The sequence below is a fragment of the Callorhinus ursinus genome, unplaced genomic scaffold, assembly GCF_003265705.2.
Source record: "Callorhinus ursinus isolate GAN/ISIS: 27379988/994484 unplaced genomic scaffold, GSC_fseal_2.0 scaffold25, whole genome shotgun sequence".
Taxonomy (NCBI): domain Eukaryota; kingdom Metazoa; phylum Chordata; class Mammalia; order Carnivora; family Otariidae; genus Callorhinus; species Callorhinus ursinus.
This window is the reverse complement of record NW_027397087.1, coordinates 27,787,605-27,805,725: the sequence shown is the minus strand read 5'-3', so window position 1 is coordinate 27,805,725 and position 18,121 is coordinate 27,787,605. Positions and strand designations below refer to the sequence as shown.

The following is an 18,121-nucleotide window of genomic DNA, read 5'->3' as shown; positions in this document are numbered from 1 at the left end:
ATCATAGCAGTAGGGTTTTTCTCAACCTTTACCACTGCAGCTGGCCCTTACAGTGTGCTTACTTCTATTTTAAAGTCATGTTTAAACTCTGCAAGTAAACTAGTCATTTAATGGTTTTGGAAAGCTGTCCACTTTTGATTTGTGGCAAACAGAACAGCTTTGATGATCATATTAGGTCTTCAGAATATGGAACTTCACAGCTAAAATTCAGGATTTTTAAAGGTTTGTGCTCTATAGGAGACTCTTTAAATGCAGACACAAATATTACAGAGCGCTTAAATCCATGAAATCCAATCTATTCTGAGAAAAGCCTCAAATCTTGAGCTCTCCACATGGCTGCCTAACTTTGGAAGAAATTAACTGATGTGCATAATTAGCCAAAAGTGTAAGGAAACAGCACATTCTATTATACCCATGTATTCTTAGGTTTAATTATGAAAAACAATCTGGAAATCATTGTTGTTCTGTAACATTTACGAAGCACATAGAGCAGAGTGAGGAGCCTAGCACATGTCCGGGAACCCTGATCAAGGATGTGCTGCTAATTAGGATGATGCTAATTAGAACTCCCAGCCACTCAGGGAGCCCACAGAGGGGTGAGCAAGTGGCAGCGCCTACAGCCAACAAGCAGAGGAATCCAAAGAATCCAGCTAATGGAGGATGGCAGGAAGACAAAAGTGCATAAGAGATTACATTTTTAATGAAGAAAAATAAGCACAGGAACGCACCTTCACTGATGTCATAGCTTTTAAGGGACTGATACAGAGCGACAAAGAGCTATGTAGATCCTGCTTTGAGTTTTATAGATTCAAGACCCTCTCCGAAAACAGCCCTGGGAATTCAAAATTCCCAGAGAGCCAAAAACAATGTTTTTCATTTAAAATCAGTTTTTAAATATTTTTCTTACAAGCCTGCAGGGAAAATGGAGATAAGTTCAGAATATTACAATTTTTTTTCTTAAATCCGGAATACATCACGAGTCATTAAGTACAATGCTAAACAAGTCATTTATCATGTGTCCCTCACCATCTACATTTTACCAGTCTCTCTCTTCTCTCTCATGCACACAACCCTTTAAAAGCACACTTTTTTCCTGGGAAACATGGCGGTCTCCAATTCTTAATTGTTCATCCCTACAAGATCTCACCCAGCAGTGCCCGGCCTTCTGAAATACTCAGAACACAATTGATTGATTTTGTTTTTCATTCATTAAGTTGTATTCAGACTCAGCCAGGCCCAGGTCCCTTAAAGCAATTCTCCTCTCTCTGGTTTATGTCAAAATAAAAGCTCCTGCTAGCATTTAGTCACGACTTTAGACACTCGCCGAAGTGTCAAGATTTCAGGTAATTTCTCATATTCTTACACGTTTCAGACAAGTGTTTCTGTTGCTGTTGTTTGATCTAGTTTTTCCCGGAAAAGGGGCAGTGAAATAAATATCCCCAGGAAGCAACCCAACTGAACCATACAAATCAGGCAGCAAACTAAGAGAGTTGGGTTGACAGGAGGGAATACAAGGTAAGTCTGTCAAATTTCATTTAAGTTTCCAGAAAATAGGAATGTGAAAGGCAAGTCAGAAATCCCTGGGGCAGGAATTCCAAAGGACTGAACCGCTGTGTTCCAACCAGTGTAGGCCACAGTATAATTTCACAGAACTTTCCAAAGCAGCCGGGATTGTGTAGGCGTCCTGAAAGAGGCGTAACTGTTGCTCCTTCCCCACATTATCCTCTTGTGCTACTCATTCAGTCCTCCACCCCTGCTGCCCCCTATACACACCCCTACGTCCCATGGAGAAGTAAATGGAAAGTAGAGTCTTCCACTCGGTATGGACCCATGGCAAAAGAATGCACTTGGCACACTGCTTTCAGATCTGAAATCCTGGGAAAAGCTTGGGTCTGCTGTGCTTCCTGCCCAGTGTGCCTGGGCCCTTTCGTCAAACGGGACCTCCTGGTGCCCCCTGGAGGTCCTCAAAGGGCAACACGCACAACCAAATGGGTCCTGGGCAGGACAGCTCCCCTCCTCTTCCCCGTTCCATATACATGTGATCCCACAGCTCAGAACTCTTGGCCATACCCTTCACCCCCACCCAGCCCCACCCTCCTCACACACGATCTTTGCACTGGTCTCCCTGGAGTCAGGCACCCGGGCCACCACATCCCTAGCTCTCAGTGTCCCACATTTCAGGTACACATTTATCTGTCAGATACCACCTGGCCAGAGGCTGCCCACAATGGTGGGAAGGGAGGATTCTGTACCCTTTTATCCAACAACTTAAAACACTGTCGAGTTTATTAATTTTTTAAGATTTTATCTATTTGTCAGAGAGAGAGAGAGAGAACACGCGCAGTGGGGAGGAACGGGGTGGGGGGAGAAGCCGGCTGGGCTGGGCCAGCCGTTGTTTTATAGATGAGTATATGAAAACCAGTAAAGATCAACCTGTCCCTAGTTGTGCAGCTGGTCAGGAACAGAACCGGTAAGCCTGGCGTGTCACTATATGGTTTTTGAGTGTAGGGGCATAAACCACCCCTTCTTAACCTGTCAAAGGTCGATCCAGGCATACCGAGGACCTGCAGAAGATCACCTTTGTCCCTGCCGAGGGTACCTCACACACGCTACTTGGGATCATGCAGCCCCACCCAGGACTATCAAACGGAGAAAGCCATAACCTATACCCAAAGTTTAGCTCATGTTAGAGCAACTGTGTGCCATCCCTGGAGGGCTCCAAGAACCATCAAGCAGTTTCACGGTGCAAAGACTACTAGAATTTTCTACATTAATTCCTTATCCCATACTCGAAAAATAAAATGTTTATAAAGCCCACGGGTGTGAATAAATGAGAATTCAAGCAGGAAGGCTAAACACAGCTCCTCATCCCATCTTGCAGGTCCCTATCTTCACCCCACCCAACTACATCAATGCAAGTAGCAAGACCGGCAGCGACATGCCTGCCTCAGAAAATGTCAGATGAGACAGTGTAAGTGACAATGTTTCAACACTTATGTTTTTATCAATGCAGGGGAGTGGCTAATGATAAGATTTTTTTTTTCAAGGACTCACCTGAATTCTCAGTTTATGTAAAGAGTTGATTTCCTTGAAGATATCCTAAAGCATCTGAGAAGCCTTCCAACATCAATACCTAAAACTAATAAAAATCATCGGAATCAAGTTATGTTAGAGATGTCAGTTTTTGGAGGAAAAAAAATCTCAATCTATACATTGGTCATTTCCCCCCCACACTAAGCATTTGAAAGGAAGTAACTCAGGAAACAATGAATTTCCTCTACAACACATGGGCTGGGAATTCTCTTTACCAACAGGGAACTGAGGTCCCAAGACAGTTATTTCAAAGACCAAAATTATGTTACTGTTGGCAAAGAGGTAAAAACACACTTTTTCCCCTTCCCTGTGGTAGAAGTACTTAATGGTTTTGAATTTAAACAAAGACCCCATATATACATTTCCTCACCCACTTGCCCCCACCCCCAGGGTTTAAAACAGAGATCAGGCACTCTTAGTCCTTTTTAAAATTAGCTTATATGAGCTCTTCTTGTCTCGTTCACCCTATTCCTACGTAATTTCTCTAATGTGTCCTTGAAGTGGCCCCTTCTTGCTTCAACTGATCCCATCCATTCCCAGTTCTCTGAGCCATTCACAACTGACCAGTTAGCACCTCAGTCCCTGGAAACCCAATTTGAAGCAGAGAAGCACCACCATTAACTGCAAAAATCCAAATGTCTTCAGCCACAGTTAACAAACAGGTATCTGAGGGACAACATGCATGTGAATCAATGAAACAGAACACCCAGATACAGAACCAAGTATTCATATGAAATACACTAAGTATATAAGGAACTGTATCTCGGTAGGTGTGGGAGACTGGTTCATAAATGGTACTGGTTAGCTATTGAGGAGGGAAAGAAAAGTCTAGATCTCTACCGAGGAAAAAATAAACTCCAAATAGAATCAGAGGAGTACGAGAAGAATATACTAATAATTTTATAATATACAGACAGAAAAGGCCTTTCTAAACATGACATCAGGGGCGCCTGGCTGCCTCAGTTGGTAAAGCGCACGATTCTTGACCTCGGGGGTGTGAGTTCGAGCCCCACATTGGCTGTAGAGATTGCTTAAAAATAAAATCTTTAAAAAATAAATAAAAATAAACCTGGCATCAAAAACTGAAACTATAAAGGACTGAGACATTTGGCTGGCTACCTTAATAAAATCTCCAATTTATGAAAAAAAAACCTTAAATTTATGAATGGCAAAATTAAGTCAAAACTAAAGGCAAAGAACAAAAGGTGATATTTCCATCCAAGGGTGAAATAAGAAACTAGGTAAAATATTTACACAGCATACACATAAAGGTTGCTATCCTTATTAAGCAAAAAATTAAGCAGTAAGAAAATACTCCCCTCAAAATGGACAAAGCCAATAAACTTTCCATGAAAAGAATTATAATAGCAATAAACATGTGAAAAGATAATCAACTACACTAACAATGAAAAAATACAACTTCAGAAAACTGAGGGTTTTTTTAACCTGTCAGACTGATAAAGATGTCAAAGACTGGTAACAGCCAATGTTACAGACGTAGCTCATGATGTAAACCACCACTTATTTTATTTTGTCCACATGTAAAATGACAGTCTTTGATCCAGCATTGCTACCTCTATGGATTTACTCAAAAGTAGTTAACTAACTGTATATGCAGAAAGGTGGACAAACACAGCATTATTAGTAATTATGAGGGAAAACAAGTCAATGTCCTCAAGATTCACAAACAGGAGACATGTGAAATAAACCATACAGACACTGGAAATAATGATACAGGTAGGTCTGTATTTATTGATATGAAAAGATATCCACGTGAATAAAATAGGTAAACGACCATGCGCACTGTGATTCTATTTGTATGTGCATGTTCCCAGATGTCCTAAGACCTATCTAGAAGGATGTTTATCAAAATAGTTATAATTACCCCTGATTATTGACATTTCAGAGGATTTTCACTTCTAATACTGTTTGAATTTCTGATAATGAGCATGATTTTTCCAAAGAATACAAGGGAGCCGTATTTAAATCCCATGCTCAAGTGGTAAGTGTTACACTACACAGATTTCTACTTGCTTTTTGTCAGTTTTCCTCTCCAGCTAGTGACATTTATATCACAGACGTGCTTGTAATGAACACTTACTAGAGTTCCCTTCCTCATCTCCAGCTCCTGTTCATTCCCCAGAGCCACCCCGTCTTTGCATTTGGGTTCCTAAGACACACCTGTATCCTTATTATAAATGCCCCCCCTTTTTGAAGGTAAGCAGCTCAATTTAGTTGGATACTTGTGACCAAACGAGTACCACATAATACAGCACTGCTTTTTATTTTCCATCTTTTCAATCATCCCATCCCACTTGAAAATAGATCAGTAAACCCTGTAATCACAAGAATGAAGATTTATCACATACAATGTCATGTATACATTTATGACCTACAGCTGAAGAAACTGAAGCAAGAGACTCAAAGCTAGTACAACAAAGGCAAAACTCTTTCAAGAGACAGGTACATTCATTCCTGACTAATAAGAGAACCGATGAAAAGACTATTTGAATAAGAATAAAAACAAATGGGACATACTTGTGCAGATGGGCCATTTCTATGGTTAAAATATCCTCCACTATAATGTTTTAACCACTTCACTGATTTATTTTTATTGGATTATGTTTATCAATGAAAAGCCTTTTTTTTCTATTTAGACTATAAAATACACTGATGTTTTCCCATAATGGGACCATTATGTTCAATTTATCTCCAGCAAACAAATTTATTCTTCTCATTGCCCTATTTTTAAAGGCTGAGAAGTTCCATATAATGCACGAATCCTCCTAATACCGTAATTATAAACCTGGTTAAAAAGCTATAATCCCTTGTAGACATACAAATCCCTTTACAGGTGTGTTGGATGTAAAGTACAAATCTAATTAATCCTTCTCCATCTCCTGGAGGCTCCCTCTCCCCCAAAAACAATGTCCCTAGGAAGTAGGCAAAAGGACAAGAACCACTACCCACTTACAGAAATGAGTAATCATGAGCCTTAACCAAGGATCTGTGTCTCCAGGGCATAACTCAGACAAACGCACAGGCCACCCAAGGCCGTCCACTGGCCTTTTTCTTCTCACTCCTCCTCAGTCCAAAGGCCTCTTTCCAAATGGATAGTTGGGGGCAGGGGAATGGGGAGCCAGACAAGTCTACATCTGAGGCTGAGACACATCAGGATTTGAGACAAAATATTGCATTTWGGGGAGCACAGTGGTTACAGGTAGGGAAGGATCCTGSATCTGTCACTGACTTGTCATTTAGGGGAGCACAGTGGTTACAGGTAGGGAAGGATCCTGCATCTGTCACTGACTYGTCATTTGGCCTTGATGTGCCTTAAGCTCTCTGTGCCTCAGTTTCCTCCTCTGTAACAGTGCCCAGCACAAGAGCTGTTGTGAGGATGAAAGAAGACAGTCTACCTAAAGCAATTAGCAGTACTCAAGAATCAGACTTGGTGGGAGCACTGATGCGAACAGCCCATGGTAGAAACTCATTACTCATTGCCTGATCACAGCAAGGTTCCTAAAAGAACTCTGGAACAGAATATGTATCTACCTATGACATGGTGCTTATTTTTAACATACATAAGACCCTTCCAATCAAATAGAAACTTAATTTAAAGGTACCAGAAGAATATTATTTAAGGACCTCCACCTTAAAATAGACTTCTTTGAATCATCATCTGATATATCATTTGGCACCTCCCATATCGTACCTTTTCTGAGTATTTTGAGAGAGGCACAGGTAGATGTGACCAAAAGGCAGCAAAAGCTACTGCCTTGTCACCACAAGCAGGACATTGTGACTGGACTTAAGTGCTTTTGTATCCTGGACCACGTGCTCCTTGCTCCAAAAAGCTTCAACACACCTCTCAGAGTCCCTGGTCACTCATCACCAGAGCAGATATAGTAATACTTCGATATTTCAGACACAGAAATGAAATGAGAACGTGTAGGGGCGCCTGGGTGGCTCAGTCAGTTAAGCGTCTGCCTTTGGCTCAGGCCACGATCCCAGGGTCCTGGGATCGAGCCCCGCGTCGGGCTGCCTGCTCAGTGGGGAGTCTGCTTCTCCCTCTGCCCGCCCCCCTACCACTTGTGCTCTCTCTCTGTCAAATAAAATCTTTAAAAAAATGAGAATACATAAAGTTCTTCACTCAGTGCCTAGAGCAAAGTGCCCCCAAAATGGTACATCCACTACTGATTATCATCTTAACAGCACTGAAGAAACAAAACTCATATTAAGTAATCTGACTGAGACCATATAAGGTATTTTTTCACTGTGAGGGTTTTATGAACACTTGTTTTCCACATTTCACTCAGCATAACCCACACAGCAGTGTGGGGCCAAGGTGAAGGGGGCTCTGAGGAGGCAAGAAGGTTTCTAGCCGTAAAGGGCCTTCACAAGGCTTGTGGCAGAAATCTCACTATGTGGTACATATCCGAAGCAGCTAAGAACACCTCTGCCCTAACAGTTCATTAAAAGACAGGGTACTGAATGGAGCGCTGGGTGTTATACGCAAACAATGAATGAACCATGGAACATTACATCAAAAACTAATGATGTAATGTATGGTGATTAACATAACATAATAAAATAAAATTAAAAAAAAGGGTATAGTGGGGTGCCTGGATGGCTCAGCTGGTTGAACGTCCAACTCTTGGTTTTGGCTCAGGTCGAGATCTTAGGGTCCTGAGATCGAGCCCCACGTCAGGCTCCATGCTCAGCTTAGAGTCTGCTTGGGATTCTCTCTCCTTCTCCCTTGGCCCTCCTGCTCATGCGTGTGCGCACGCTCTCTCTCACAAATAAATAAATCAATCTTAAAAAAAAAAAAAAAAAAGACAGGGCATAGTATAACAACACACACAAGCTTTGCCCTAATACCATCTGCATGAGCCCAAAAATCAGGAGAAGGGCCAATATGAACACATTTCAGAGATTTTTACTCTCCAAAGTTAACAAAAGTGTTTTGTAACATAACACCAAGCAAAGCAGAGAAAATCTAAATTTAGCTGAAGATGAGAAAGGTATACAGTTGACCCTTGAACAACATGGGTTTGAACTATATGGGTCCACTTATATGTGGATTTTTTTTTTTGATATTGTACAGAACTCTAAGTGTATTTGCTCTTATGATTTTCATTTCTCTAGCTTACTTAAGGGCATAGTAGATAATACATATAACATACAAACTATGTACTGACTGTTCATGTCAACAGTAGGCTACATCAGTGCTTAAATTTGGGAGGAGTCAAAAGTCACATGCAGAGTTTTGACTGGGGGCGGGGGTGTCAACTTTAACCCCAGTGTTGTTCATAAGTCAACTGTATTACTTTGAGCTTGAAGTTAGCACTAACATTGGACACATATTATTACTAATTCCTCAAACCAAAATCCAAGAAGCAAATAAACCAAATAGTTCTTCAGGAGCCCTAAAATACAGACAGGAAAAGACAAAGAGTAAAGAGAAATTTTGAAAACAAAATTCTCCCCACGTCCTACAACACCTACCACTTGCCAAGGATTTGTCCTGCTTTTTTCTGAAACCATGAGAAGTTTTCAGTCTAAGTACAGCTCAATGTTTATAGAGTCCAGCTCTGCTGTCAGAAGGTATTTGACTCCAAAAGGAAATGCCCCATTCTGTTTTCATGGCCTCCTCCCTGCTGTCTTCCCCTCTAGAGGCTGGGTGCTGGGGTCAAAAGAAACTCAACTTCTCTCTCTCTCTCTGTCAAGTAAATAAAATCTTAAAACAAAACAAACCAAACAAAACAAACTCAACAAAGCACAAGCTCAAGGCATCAATGCAAAGCCCAAGGCCTTCAGAGATGAGAAATGATAAGCTACCTTGTTCTATGCAGGGCAAAGACAAAAGCTCCAGAAATCTCTCTGCATTCCTCTCAAAGCAGTCTTCCAGCAAACTAGGAAGTCAGGGGTGTTACATGCAAAAAAAAAAAAAGATTCTCAGTATAAATGTGGGAAAGCCTGCTTTAAACAACATTAAAGAGTTTCTCTAATGCAGAACATTCTGGACCCTTTAAGATGCTAATATTGATCGTGAATAAGTAGCTTCAACCTCATTTGTACACAGACTCCTTTACTCCTGGGGTCTATGTCCTGGGACCAGCGCCTCACACAACAGTCAGGGAAATGTTATAATTAGATTTTTATGCAAATGATTATTGAAGGCTCACTCTGCCCTACTACAGTCACAATTGCATGACTAAGCACAACTCCCCTAAAGGATCAGTTAATGATGCAAACAGTGTTAAGGCAAAGCCCGGGGAAACACGTGTTTACCATGAGGACTGGAGAGGTGCTAGGATTATACTAGTTGCTTCATTCCCTCTTCTACACTTATCAGACATAGAAAAACTTGAGAGATGCCATGAATTCCTTCTTGTTCTGTAATTCCCTGTTCCTCTTCTCTCACAAATTTACAGACACTTAGAATGAGACGAAATTAATAATCTGAGTAACTAGAACGTGGCATTCATGGGAACAGGGACTGTATTTGGTGCAGGGCTATCCCCCAGCCCTTGAGCAGTGGGGGTACAAAGGTGCCCCACCAATATTGGACTATGTGAAGAGAGCAGTAAGAGAGCTCATGTAAGTGTATCATTAACTCACCACTTTATCAACTGGCCAAAATATGCATCGTACAGGTTTCTATTTTAGATTGACTCTAAAATGCTCAAACTTCCCATCTTTTTCTCAAAATGTTTTATTTTCCCCCACTTCATTTCCACCATCGTCTCCTGCACCCCCCTCAAAAATATATTTTTCCTTATGGCTTTTGGGTTAGAAGGAAATTTTTATCTCTAAACTATCACATTCAGTATATGGTTACAGCCAATTGTTCTCAATAAAAGCCCAATTAACTAACTTTCAAATGACGAGGAATTCCAATTAATCAGAGCCATGAAGAGTCTCCTCTGTGGAAAGGAAGAACAAACACATTTATCTTTCAGAAGGCTGCAACCACACACCAAAAAGCTTTTATCGCCAATTTGCTGGAAAAAAGCAACTGAGCATGGAATACAGACATCAAGAAATATCCTATGTTATTAATTTCAAGGTTCTGAACATAATGTTTACAATAACCCTGGGATGTTATAATACCTTCAAATGAACAAATAAGAACTTCAACATTTTTGCCAAACTCAATTCACTATGACAAAATCGGTGAAGGCATTTTAGAAAAATTTCTAGCTGTGTTTTTTTCTTTAAGGAAGAGGGAAGAAAAGAACGAGGAAATACTGCTCTAGTTCCTCCTTGGTCACTCCAAAAATTAAATCGATTAAACCCTTCCCTACTCCCATTTCTGATACAGAGCCGTTCATGGCCAGGGTGTTCCTATGGCAGTTCCCAGTCTTAGCTGGGCTGTGTTTCCATCTATTGTGGCAGTCCGGCATGCCCCCTGCAAGCCAGCTCTCCCCCAGCCCCAGACTAAACCAGCTGGGACAAGCATTTGAGTTGTGTCCTCAGCTCCCAGGCTGCAGGGACCTCGAGGGCCTACTTCCTCACCTCCCACCTTACCTGTCCAGAAAGTCAGCACTCCTCCTCAAACCCTTCACCCTCTAAGCTGCTTCCCCTGGGGTGGCCCTTGACCCCCAGTCTCCCATGCCTAAAATATGCCCCCCACACTGCTAGTCACCTGGCTGCCCATCAAGTTCCACCTACTCTGGGGAGACCTCATCAACCACAACTCTCTCTCTGCACTTAACCATGTTAGGTTGAAATCATCTATTTAAGTGTATATAGTCCCCCACTAGATTGTGAGCTCTTAGAAGCAAGAACTGTGGCTTCCTCCATAGTCCTAGCCTCAGCTAGGCCATAGTTCCTAACACACATTAAGTACTCACATATCAAATATATCTTGTATTAATAACTCCAAGACACTGGAGTAGGGGGCTTTAAAAGGCTGGGGTACAGCCAAACACTCAGGATTGGGTCAGGTGTCTGAACGTGTGTATGCCTAGGTATGTGTGAACGTGCATACATGTACAGAAGAGAAGGGGCTGCCTTGTTCTATGATCACCCTCCACCCCTGTACTTCAAAGTCAAGGTCCCAGTTAAAGCTCCCTTTTCCTTTTTTAATCCCAGGGATTGGCTGAGGACTCACTCTTCTGCCACAAACCTTTGAGTAAGCTTCTCTCCTATTTGGCCCGGTGTCAGTTAGGGAACTCTATAATTTAGTATTTATTCCCTCTTTCCTATCCCCAAAGCAAACCAAGGCTCAATGATTAGAGAACAGGACAAAAAAAATAACCCTCTACAAGCTATGATCTCATCCCTAACCCCTAAAGCAAATCTGTCTTCTCAGTCACTCCAACTTGGACTCCGTGGGAGAGCACGAAGCCACGCCAAGTATCAACAGTGGAAACCGGAGGTACGAGAAGAGGCAAATGTTATCATCGACGATCTGAGCATGTCTTAGAAAGGTGGGGCAAAAAGCTGTAGTGAAGATACCACAAAGGGACAACCGTACAGTGGAATATTATTTGGCACTAAAAAGAAATGAGCTATCGGCCACGAAAAAGACTCGGGAGGAAACTTAAATGCATATTACTAAGTGGAAAGCCAAATGTGAAAAGGCTACGTACTATAGGATTCCAACCACAGGACATTCCAGAAAAGGTACAACTATGGAGTAAAGAGACCAGTGGTTGCCAGAGACTGGGGAGAGGGAGGGATGAATAGATGGAACAGAGTTTTTAGCGCAGTGAAGCTACTCCGTATGATACTGTAATAGTGGATACATATCATTATACATTTGTCAGAGCTCACAGAATGTACAACACATGTCTGATGTACAACAGTGAACCCTAATGTGAAGTATGGACTTTGGGTGATTATGATGTGTCCACAAAGGTTCACTGATTCTAACAAACATACCCTTTGGTAAGGGATGCTGGTAGTTGGGGAGGCTGTGTACATGTGTGGTGAGTGGGTATATGGAAACTGCCTACTTTCTGCTCCATTTGCTGTGAACCTGAAAGTGCTCTAAAAAAAAAAAAATCTGTGAAAAAAATTAACATTAAAAAGAATTTTTTTAAAGCAAGAAAGGAAAGTGAGGTGTTGGTTCTCCATATGCCCCCCCTCACCCCCGAGGCACCAAAGCCAGGGAAATACCTACAGGGGCCCTCACCACCGTAGGGAAGAGCCCAGGGACAGAGCGAGGGTGAGACAAGGGGGGTTGGGCATTAGAAACAGTCATGAAGAATCCAGGGGCCACCTCTACATCACTTGTAGGTAACAGAGTAGTAAGGTTGAGCAGGGGGCTGCCCGGGCAGTGTTCTAACCTGCTAGAACTGACCCTAAGTAGTTGTAACCTCCTTACTTTTATTCCCACTGCCACCTCAGCCTCTAATTTGAGGCTATTCACCCATACTAACACCTTAAGAACTGCTTCTGTAGTGTAACAACTCAACTAAAGGACGAGACGAGAAAATGTGACTTCCTCAAGTGGTAAGCCATCTGGTTTTCCTTAGTAGTGGCAAACTCATCAACTGTAATAGAATATCCCAAGGCTGCACCCAGGAGAAGGAATGGGCATCCTATTTAGAAGATGTGCTGAACTCCCCACAAATGCACAGAATGGCTCATTCCTCTAGCCCTCAATGCATGGTTGCCTGGGTGCCGTGAGCCAACATACGACAACATAAAAGCAATGGCAAGAATCAAGGTGCACTGTGAAATTTCATCAGCCTCTGGGCAACATAAAATAAGGACCACAAACAAGAATATCGGGTCATTTGGAAGGATGGTTTGGCTCATCAAGTACAAACTAGCTACTCAGGTATACACAATGTGAAAATCAGGGACACTTGTTTTTTATAAGTAAGAACACTATCATCACTTGGCTCTGATTAGTAGCTATTGTATCCCTCAAACTTCATCTTTCAAAAGCACTTTTGCTGCCCTAACATCTCCTACTATGTGCACTTGGGTCTTCATGAATTGCCACCTGATAAATTTTTCAAAAAATTAAATTCCTCCGGTCTTTCCTCATCTGGCCAGATTCTTTACATATTAGTAGGTTCCCCCCTACTCTTGCTGTTCTCTCAATTTCCAGGGATCTTGTAGATTTCTCTGTGTAATTTGGCAATTCATTACGTCATGTTGTATTCATTCTCATACAGGTTCTACAGGGTTCTACATCTATGACAGGTAAGGTATACTCCAGCGCTCAGTGCAGAGCCCGGTGCTGGGTCACTCAGGGCCAGTGGCATTCTGGTTCCCTTACACTCCTGCGGAGTCAACATGGGCAGTGTGGATCCTCTGAGCCTCACCTCACTCCCGTGCGAAAGGCAGAGAGGAGAACGTCCCTCACAAGCCAACCCAAGGGCCACAGAAGCATAAGGCCGGGGCAAACATGCCTGTAATTAATACCAACTTTCTTCTTCCCATGTGTGACCTCCTGGCTATATAACTGGCATAAAATCTCAGAGCAAAAATGAAGACTCACAGGAGGCTTGGCTTGACCTCGGGGTTGTAAGTTCAAGCCCCACCACGGGTGCAGAGAGTACTTAACAATAAAATCTTTAGGGCGCCTGGGTGGCTCAGTTGGTTGGGCGACTGCCTTCGGCTCAGGTCATGATCCCGGAGTCCCGGGATCGAGTCCTGCATCGGGCTCCCTGCTCAGCGGGGAGTCTGCTTCTCCCTCGGACCCTCCTCCCTCTCGCGCTCTCTGTCTCTCATTCTCTCTCTCAAATAAATAAATAAAATCTTTAAAAAGAAAAAAAAATAAAATCTTTAAAACAAAAGAAAACAAGGACCCACCGCTTTCCTGTATTCCTTTCAGGACATTTTCGCCATTTGGAATTATAGTATGTGGTTTTCAAATAATGGCTTCAAATTAAGGGCAGTTATTTCTGAGTGACGGAGTTTCAGATATTTTCTTTAAAACTTCACGCACCATATAAATACTTAAGAGTTCCTGCTAAAAAGTTCAAACACGCATGAAGAAAAGGGAATATTTTCAGGAACCCCTAAGTCTGCATCCTTCTGATTCCACGGTTACCAGTTCATGGGCAGTCATTTCACCCAGAGCCTCTCCCCGCTCTGTGCCAATCACCGTCACTGGCCATTCATTTGAGGCAAATACCAAATACCATACCATTTCATCCTAACAGTTTGATAAGATGAGTATTTCATTTCATCAGAAAACGAAGAAAATTGTTGTCACTTAGAAAAAATTTAAACTTACGCCTATCTGAGTTAGAGCCATCCCGTTCCCTGTTGCACACAGTAAGACCCGGATGACCTAATAGGGACTCAGCAGGCCCGAGTTAGGAATCCTGGCAGCACAGGAGCTGGCTGGGTGAGTGTGGACAGGGCCTTCCCGCCCCCACCCCGCCCCACTGCTCTCTGCCCAGAGACCCCTGCTCCCAAGGAGGAAACTCAGGATGCAAGGTCTCTGATGCTCCAGGTCATCTGCTTGCGCATAACTAGGACTTTCTACTTTTATATGTTTCTCTGTCATTCCCAGCAATGGCTCCACTAACCGGGGTAACTTAGCCTTTACCTGCTCTTCGTGAAAAAGAACAAATACATATTCTAGTAGCAAAGTCTTCTCTAGAACCAAGTTTCTTCCATAATACCCTTATATTAAAAAAAAAAAAAATCTGTTCTTTTTCTTCCTCAGTCTCTTGAAATTAAAAAAAAAAAAAATACAAAGTAGAATCCTGCTTGAGTCTCTTGTCTCTATCCGTAGAGAATCAGTAAAAGCAATTCTCATGCTTCCTCCCCTGCCCTGAGGTGAGATAACCAGTCTACCCACAGAACTGATCTGTTAAAAATCACTGATGCAGGTGGCCAGAGGCCTCTGGGGAAGGATGACTCCCCAGAGCATCCACCGTGGTCCTAAGGTAACTAAAATCATTAAAAAATTATTTTGGACCAACTCGTAATTCAAATATAAAACTACTCAGGGCATTGTGCAAGTTGTGTACCTCACAGCGGACTTTGATTCTCCGTATCTGTACTACCCAATATTATGGCTACTAGCCACACAAAGCTGGGGAGCACTGGACATGTACCTACTCTGTATCAGCATGTGCAGTGAGTGTTAAGTCCAGAGATTTGGAACACTGAGTACAAAGAAGTAAAATACTTCATCAATAATTTTTATGTCTTTTGAAATGTTAACATTTTGATGTACAGGGTTAAATAGAATATATTTAATTTCACCTTTTTTAAAATGTGGCCATTAGAAAAATCTAAAATTCTGGGGCACCTGGGTGGCTCAGTCGGCTAAGCATCTGCCTTTGGCTCAGGTCATGATCTCAGGGTCTGGGATCGAGCCCCACGTTGGGCTCCCTGATCAGCGGGAAGCCGGCTTCTCCCTCCCCCTCTGCTGCTCCCCCTGCTTGTGCTCGCGTTCTCTCTCCATCGAATAAATAAAAAATCTTTAAAAAAATAAAACTTAAGAAAAAAGAAAATCTAAAATTTTAAGTCTCCTTTCTAGTACAGTGCTTCTCTAGATTCTAATTCCTTTTCATAATGGCATAAATACATTTCAGGTTAACCCAGCCCAACTAGTGTTACTTGAATATAACCCTAAAGCTAACGTTAATTCACTTGGACTTGTTTTTAATTGTCTTGTATGCTTCCCCTAATGGTTCCTGCCAATTCCCATTAAGATTTGAATATTTAAGTGTTCCAGTAAGACCATTACAGCTACCTTGAGCCTAAAATACCACATAATCATCAGATAGACCTCTTCAGAATGAGAATCAAAATATTTAAATGCTGTGCTATTTAAAAAGCAATTCCCAGTCCATATTTTTTTATCTCGCAATCGGAATATGATAACATTTCTTCTGGCTGTTATGACCTTGGGTATTAGAATTACACTCTATGCAGCTGAGAAAATATACAGACGCACATTTCTACTCTTAGACAAGGGAGGGCTGGGCATCTCCCATAAACCAGGAGAGCCACTCACCTGCCTTCTACTGGTTTCCAGGGGATGAAATCATGAACATCTGATTTAAGTGAGTACTGAACACTGATTTTTTTTTTAAGTTTTATTTATTTTAAAGAGAGAGAGCGCCTGAGTGAGCGGGGGAAGGAGGGGCAGAAGGAAGAGAAAGAGAGAACCCAAGGAGACTCCACACTTAAGTGTACAGCTCAACTAGGCCTCCATCCCAGGCCCTGAGATCACGATCTGAGCGGAAACCAAGAGTCGGATGCTCAACCAATTGTGCCACCCAGGTGCCCCTGATTTTCTTTTTTAAAGGAAAAGTCAAACATTATGCCTGACCTCCGAAGGTCAGTGGACTTCAGGGTGCTTCCCAGTTATGTTTTCCTAATGGTCAGCAGGGATCAGAGTAAATGGGACCCTTTTTCTTTTTTCCATGACTTCATGGGAATACGGGAACTAAGTCAAACCTCCGCTATCTAGCCCAATGGCGCCCCAAGGGTGGTCTGCCCACCACCAGTGTGTGACTGGTCTGCAGTAAATACAGAAAGGGAGAGTAGACATTTGGAAACTATTATAGCAATTTAATAATTTATGTTGGCTAAATGTGATTTAAAAATGCTTCCATTTTGTATTTTTCTTAAATATTTCATTTGTATTGCATTTTACAGAAGTAGGCCAGCCCAGAACAAATTATACATTGATTAACTGACCCCTTCATTTCAGAAACACTAACCCCGCCCACCAGAACCCCCAATTTTCTGATCATCTCATTCTCCACATTAAAGAGTCGGGGGCAGGGGGGAGCACAAGTGGAAGGGAGCCAGGACTCTGTTTTTAGGGAAGAGAAACGACCACTTAGGGGAGACTGAGTAAAACAGAACAATTTCCATGACATAGCTCAGATGAGGATCTGTCACACAGTCCTATTTGTACGTCTACAATTACAATGCCCTCTGTCTTCAATTATATGCCATGGATGATAAACCGCATGGTGCTGCTCTAATCCAGTGGTGATGGGTCCCAATTTCAGAAATACTCAATTATATACAAACTCAAGTTCATATGTGGAATGATTACACCTCAACGAAGCACAAATGTCAAGTGTTTTCTCCCCACGGGTGGAAATTAAAGTGTTTCTTAAAAGCCAAGTGGAGATTAAAAGCTAAAAACTCGTAGGTAAGGAGCCGATCCACAGGCACTGACCATGTACAGAGGGTTCTGAGCACCAGACTCTCAGACTAGCAGTCACTTCCGTTACATTTGGTCCCAACACTGGCTCCTTAGCCCTGGCTCCAGCCAACAGAGGGGCTCCTAGCAAAGCTGTGTCCCGCCGGTAGCTCAGACCCGAGGCTGATGACCAGAGCAGGGAGCCAGGCAGCTGCACTCCTCCCCAGCGCCAGCACTAACCAGCCATCTAGGCCCCTGGGCAGCCACTTTCCCTCCAAGCCTCAGTGCCCTCATCAGTACAGACAGTTAATAACAAATACCCCTCGGAGTTAAGGGAGAGTTGGTTTTGCTGTTCAGAGGTTCGGGAATTCCAGCAAGCTGTAGACTGAAGGAAAGGAGAACCCATAGCCCAGAAGAGGAGGGGGATTCCTGGAGCAAGGGGACCTTATGGGAGATGGGAAGGGGGAGACAGTTCCACCAGAGAGAACGTCCCCAAGCCTGGACATTGGCAGCAACGGAGGAGAGAAGCTTGACAGGGGGCACCTGGGGACCTGTATTTTCCACTGGAGATGGGAGGAGCATGCTCTCTGAAAAGGGGCTACGGAGGAGGGGGTGGTGTAAAGGGACTAAAAGCAAGGTGATAAGTCTTCCCGGAAGAACCCAAGCATGCATGGACCCTAGAAGGGCAGCACACGGAAAGAGGGCTGAGCAGAGGTGGTGGTCATCATGTGCGCATCTCTGATGGGTCCCCAGAGGTGGCCATGAGGCCTTTATTTGCCAGGGCTCAGGGTGAGGGCATCAGGGAGCTCGAGTCCCTCAGAGAAGGCCTACTGGAAGGAGGAAGTGAAAGCGGGGAGCCTAACAGAGTGGGAGTTTCAATAGGGAGGTTTCAGTGAGGTCAAAGAGCAGGCGAAGGATGTGTAAACAGGGTGCCATCAG

At 42.9% G+C, this 18,121-nt stretch overlaps 1 protein-coding gene across 11 annotated transcripts in view; it reads right to left on the bottom strand.

The window, feature by feature from the left end:
- Positions 1 to 18,121, bottom strand: part of TLN2 (talin 2) — a 435,837-nt gene that overhangs the window by 261,026 nt on the left and 156,690 nt on the right. For 9 of the 11 annotated variants that reach the window (XM_073877134.1, XM_073877133.1, XM_073877132.1 and 6 more), the window contains one exon: positions 3,055 to 3,139. The exons of 1 other annotated variant lie outside the window; for it this stretch is intronic. The gene's annotated coding sequence lies outside the window, so the exon portion shown is untranslated. Of the gene's footprint in view, positions 1 to 3,054; positions 3,140 to 8,931; positions 9,006 to 18,121 lie in introns of all 11 variants that reach the window. One more of the 11 variants, XM_073877137.1, reaches the window with a different exon arrangement.